This window comes from Malania oleifera, chromosome 7, assembly GCF_029873635.1.
Source record: "Malania oleifera isolate guangnan ecotype guangnan chromosome 7, ASM2987363v1, whole genome shotgun sequence".
Taxonomy (NCBI): Eukaryota; Viridiplantae; Streptophyta; class Magnoliopsida; order Santalales; family Ximeniaceae; genus Malania; species Malania oleifera.
The window spans coordinates 15008777-15014123 of record NC_080423.1 but is presented as its reverse complement, the minus strand read 5'-3'; the positions used below and the strand labels follow the sequence as shown (position 1 = coordinate 15014123).

The window sequence follows — 5347 nt, the reverse complement described above, 5'->3', positions numbered from 1 at the left end:
ATGTGGATCCGAGCTAGCGTACCCGAGGGGGTAACGTGCATCGGATGTAGGAATCCGAGCTAGCGTACCAAGAGAAGTGGGGACCACAAACCTTGTGGGGCCCAATGGAGATATGTGGGGCCCACAAGCAATGTGGGTCCACAAGCCATTTAAGGGTTATAGGAACCCGAGCCAGCAGGCACAAGCATGCCAAAGGAGGTAATGTGCATCGGATGTAGGAATCCAAGCTAGCGTACCAGAGCGGGTAATATGCATCGGATTGTAGGAACCCGAGCTAGCGTACCAAAGGGGGGTAACGTGCACCAGATGTAGGAATCCGAGCTAGCATACCAGAGCGGGTAACGTGCACCGGATGTAAGAACCCGAGCTAGCTTACCAAAGGGGGTAACATGCATCGGATGTAGGAATCCGAGCTAGCGTACCAGGGAGTAACGTGCATCGGATGTAGGAAATCGAGCTAGCGTACAAGATGGGGTAACGTGCATCGGAAGTAGGAATTCGAGCTAGCGTACCAGGAGATGTGGGGCCCACAACACATGCGGGGCCCAATGGAGATATGTGGGGCCCACAAGCAATGTGGGTCCTACAAAGATGCGTGGGGTCCACAAGCAGTGTGGGACCTATAAGGATGTGTGGGGTCCACAAGTAATGTGGGACCTACAAGGATGTGTGGGGTCCACAAGCAGTGTGGGACCTACAAAGGTGTGCGGGGTCCACAAACACCATGGGACCTACAAGAATGTGTGGGGTCCACAACTAGTGTGGGACCTATAAGAATGTGTGGGGTCCATAACCAGTGTGGGACCTACAAAGATGTGTGGGGTCCATAACCATGTGGAAAGGTTTTGACATGAGGTCTCCTCGAAAAGGCCTAGTTAAAATTGGGGTGTCTACAAATAGTTTGTACAACTTATTTTCCCTATATAGGTTCCATTTTCTTGTATCTTTGTACATTGCATTATCATTTTTTCTGTATTTTGCATGTGAGCTTGCACTTCCCTTTGACACCCAACTGTTGTAATATTCTCGCAGTTTACCTTTACTGCACGTGCCCTCACCCCTTAATGAAACTCAATTTTGACTTCAGAATTTTGACCAAGTAGCTTCTGATTTCTCAGAAATTGACCTCTTGACAATATAGGCAAAACTTTGATGAAACAACCTTATACTTACAATACTCAATTGGGCTTTTGATAAAACAAAATTGGGCTTAAAAGAAAGCCAATTACAAAACTCAATTGGGCTTCTGTTTTGATAAAAAAAAAAATTAGAAATTTGCAAAGTTTCAATCCCAAATTCTAAGAACACACAATTACAGGACTTAAAACTAATGAAAGGGTTCTAGAATTAACCAATGTTGGAAAACCTGAACTCAAACAATTTGACCCGAAAAAAAAAAAACTCAGACTATGATTAAGGAGACTTATTATGGGATTTTAACTAAGAAGGACTAATTTTGCAACTAGCCTATTTATGAAAACCAGTTACAACAAAAGGTCCCAAAACTAGGGGACTCTATCTTGAAAATCTCAAACTAAGGCATGCCATTTTAATAGGCTTGACTTTTTGAAATCAAAGGACTCAATCGGGAATTTTAAAACCTTAATTTTGAAACTGAGGGTTGCTTAGTGCTCGAAGTCAAATCTCATTTCTTCGGGCTTCTTTGGGGTGACCAGGTTAAAATTGGGGTGTCGACAACATACATACCCCATGTGATCATGAAGATCACACACACACACACACACACAGATATATATATATATATATATATATATATATATATAAAATTCCAACACAAGAATTAATCAATTTTCTTTGTCTCATAATGAACTCTATAGAAATTTATTCATTTTTATTATAATTACATTATTGCCCAATCCCTCCTCCTTTATTAATTCTTATTCCATAATCAAAATATTTTCTTCAACTGTAACAACAACAGGTTTGAATGTCGCGACATTTGCCATGACTATGATTAGCATTATTGTAGAAGCAGTAGGAGTCGCATGAGCCGTTATCGCAGGGCGTACGGACAACGCAGGAATTTAAAGCTACACCCCCTGTTTCCAAACAATAAGAAGAAAATATTGAATCATTTCTTGTTTCCAAATATTAATAAGAAAATATTGAACCATGAGAAGGAAAAAGTATTAAAATGACAACATGCACCCACACACATGCGCGCGCACGCACACAAATATAAGTTCATATTAGATATACTAAAAGACTTAACAAATTTTAATCTTGAAAAATGTATGACACAAGAAACAGTCAGGGGCATACAATTATTTACAACTCTAAAAGAATTATAAATTTTTACGAGTAATATTAAATGTTAGCACTTTAATATTTATAAACTAAATTCGGACAGTTTGTTTATAATTTCTTTTTTGAAAATAAATATATCTAATCTAAACTGTATTAATAATTATAAAATATTTTACAAAATATTATTCACATGCAATCATGTGCAACGCACATGACGCGTTTACTAATATATGTACATGCACGCGAGCATGAATGCGTGGAAGGATTATGGAAAATGAGATTACCTAGAGTACAAGAAGCAATGAAGACAAGTACAAGGAGCACGAGCAGGGGGATGAAGTCTTCATGTTTGGGATACTGTAGATATGCATATGTGGATGTTGTTTGCCTACGAGAATTTATAGATCACATGCCAAGAAAATTCAATTATGAGGAATGTCTAAGTTTTCTTCGAAAATTCTTATTTATGAGAATATCATTAATTGGTTTCATAAATGCAAATCCAAGGAGATATCATTCATCAATGCAAACAAATATTATGGAATTTAGGGACATGTTTGGATTCATTTCTATTTTTAATTTTCCTTTTTTAAATAATAAATAAGAAGATCATGAAAACACGCTTAATTTGCTTACTTTACTGGTTTTTGGGGTTCTACTTATGTTGACAATTTTTAACTTGCGAAAAACTGAAAACTAGATTTTATGATTTTCTATTGTTTTGATAACCTATAAAAATGTTTTAATATACGGAAATAACTTGTTGGATTAAGTCATTTATCTTATCCCTACATTTTAATTAATTTTTTTTAAAACATGTTCACATGAATTCAAAATATAATTATAATAAAAGTTATTTACAAAATATTTTTACTGTAATCCAGTTGTCATACATATAAGATTGTTCTTGTATAGTGATTTTTGAAATATAATAATTAAGTAAAATAATTATAGTAATTTTTTGTTATAATATTTGAAATATTATAATTTTTTATTATAGTAATTTTACTATTTTATTCATATTTTTATATGATTTAAGGACAAAAATAAATTTTTATTTAACCAAGTTCTTTATTTGTTTTAACTCTAGAAATATTTCATGTTTGGGATACTGCAGATATGCATTGATGTTGTTTGCCTATGAGAATTTATAACTCACACGTCAAGAAAATTGATAAGGAAAATCTAAGTTTTCTTTGAAACCCTTTATTTATGAGAATATCATTAATTAGTTTCATAAATGCAAAACCTAGGAGAGATATTACCTGGTTTTTGGTAATCTACTTCTATTGACAAATTTCAACTCGCGAAAAAACTAAAAACTAGATTTTATGATTTTATATTGTTTTCATAACCTATAGGAATGTTTTAATATAAGGAATTAACTTTTTGGATTAAATGATTTATCTTATCCATACAATTTAATTAAAATTAAAACAAAATGTTCACATGAATTCAAAATATAATTAAAATAAAAAATATCCATAGAACTTCAAAACAAAAGTAAAAAATAAATAAAAATTATTTACAAAATCTTTATACTATATTCAATTGTCATATATTTCTAAATTAGTTTACTTAATAAGTGAACTACCCAAATACCAAAAAAGGTTGCAATAACTCTAAATTTTCTTAAATTCATTTAATAGAGTCAGATTTACAAACATGTTTGATTTAGTAATTAGTGAGAAATTGAGTCATTTCCAATTTTATCCCTTCTAAAAAATGAAAATGACTAAAAATTAATGCTCAAGAGGTTAAAAATTAAAATAATTAATTCTATTTAGTATAAAATAAATTATATTATTTAAGCAAAAAATATTGTTTCCTTATTTAATTGCCCATTAATTTTATCAAATATTTAGGTTTGTAAGAGTTGAAAAGCATCCATATTTTGATATTAGATACCAAATAATTAAAATAGATCTCTATTTAAATTTAGTTCAATAAATTAGATTTGAATTCCGTGTTAAATGCATATTTTCTAGACGAGCCCTATCGACAAATTCCCTTTCGTGATTTTAGCTATCAGATGTAGCTATATTAGGCTGCATAACGTATTAAGGCAGAGGAAAACTACTTGTATGAGTTGGTAATCTTCCCTATTCTCGAGAACTTCTACTTATAAACATTTGTGTGAATGTGTGAGTACGAGATAAACTATCCACCTGATGGCTTACTGAGTAAGGCAAATGCCCTAATATGCTTTAGCTGCAACCATAAGTTGCATAAGGTATCAGAACAGAGGGGTACTACTTGTATGGGTGGGTAATCACCCCTATCCTTGGGAACTCTCGTTGGTAAAATACCTTACATTTGTTTGACTAGGAACAAAGAATGATTTCATAATTGTGGTTTCATTTGAAAGTAATGTATATATATAAATGTTGTACTTAAACCTCACGATTGTCACACACTGATTTAATGTATTCCATCCTTACTGAGATGTGTCTCACCCGATAGTTGAATTTTATCTTTTTCAGGACCTTCATGTGAGCTCGGGGCTGGTATAACATTTTTTGAAAGAAAGAGAGGGTATAAACTTTGGTTATAATATTTGGGGTTGTAATATATTTATATTTTAAGAGTTGTGAATATTTGTGAATACTAGATGTTGGTATATACTCTTGAGATTATATAGATGTAGAAACTCTGATATATTATTGAGGGGTTGTTATTATTTCTGCTGTGTAATTGATATATAGAGGCAGGTTCAGGTAAATGGAACACATGGCACCCGGGCCCCACTTGGCGGGTTCGGGGCATCCTAAGATGGTATGAGAGGTAAATGGATCTCTCTTCTCGTAGTTTTTTTTCCCCTCCCGTTCTGCTTCTCTTTCTTATCTTTTTCTTTGGATCTCTCTTTGCAGGCAAGTAGGATGGATCTGGGTGATCTGAAACCCCAAGGTTTTAGATTAAAGTTTCGGTTACTCCCTCCTAAAGTTGATGCCGAGCTCAGTTCCTAGCCTGCTCATTCCGAGATGGTCGCGAGAGGGAGAATTTAAAAACGAAGCTCAGTCGGTGACCGAAATGACCAGGCTAGGAACTGAGCTCGGCATCAACTTTAGGAACTGAGAAA

At 34.0% G+C, this 5347-nt stretch overlaps 1 long non-coding RNA gene across 1 annotated transcript; it reads right to left on the bottom strand.

Moving 5' to 3' along the window:
- Nucleotides 1-1801: 1801 nt before the first annotated feature.
- LOC131159930 (uncharacterized) lies at nucleotides 1802-2643 on the bottom strand. Its single transcript, XR_009137893.1, has 2 exons — nucleotides 2553-2643; nucleotides 1802-2060 (listed from the first exon to the last, which is right to left on the bottom strand). It is a non-coding gene; the product is annotated as an uncharacterized LOC131159930 (long non-coding RNA).
- Nucleotides 2644-5347: the final 2704 nt, after the last annotated feature.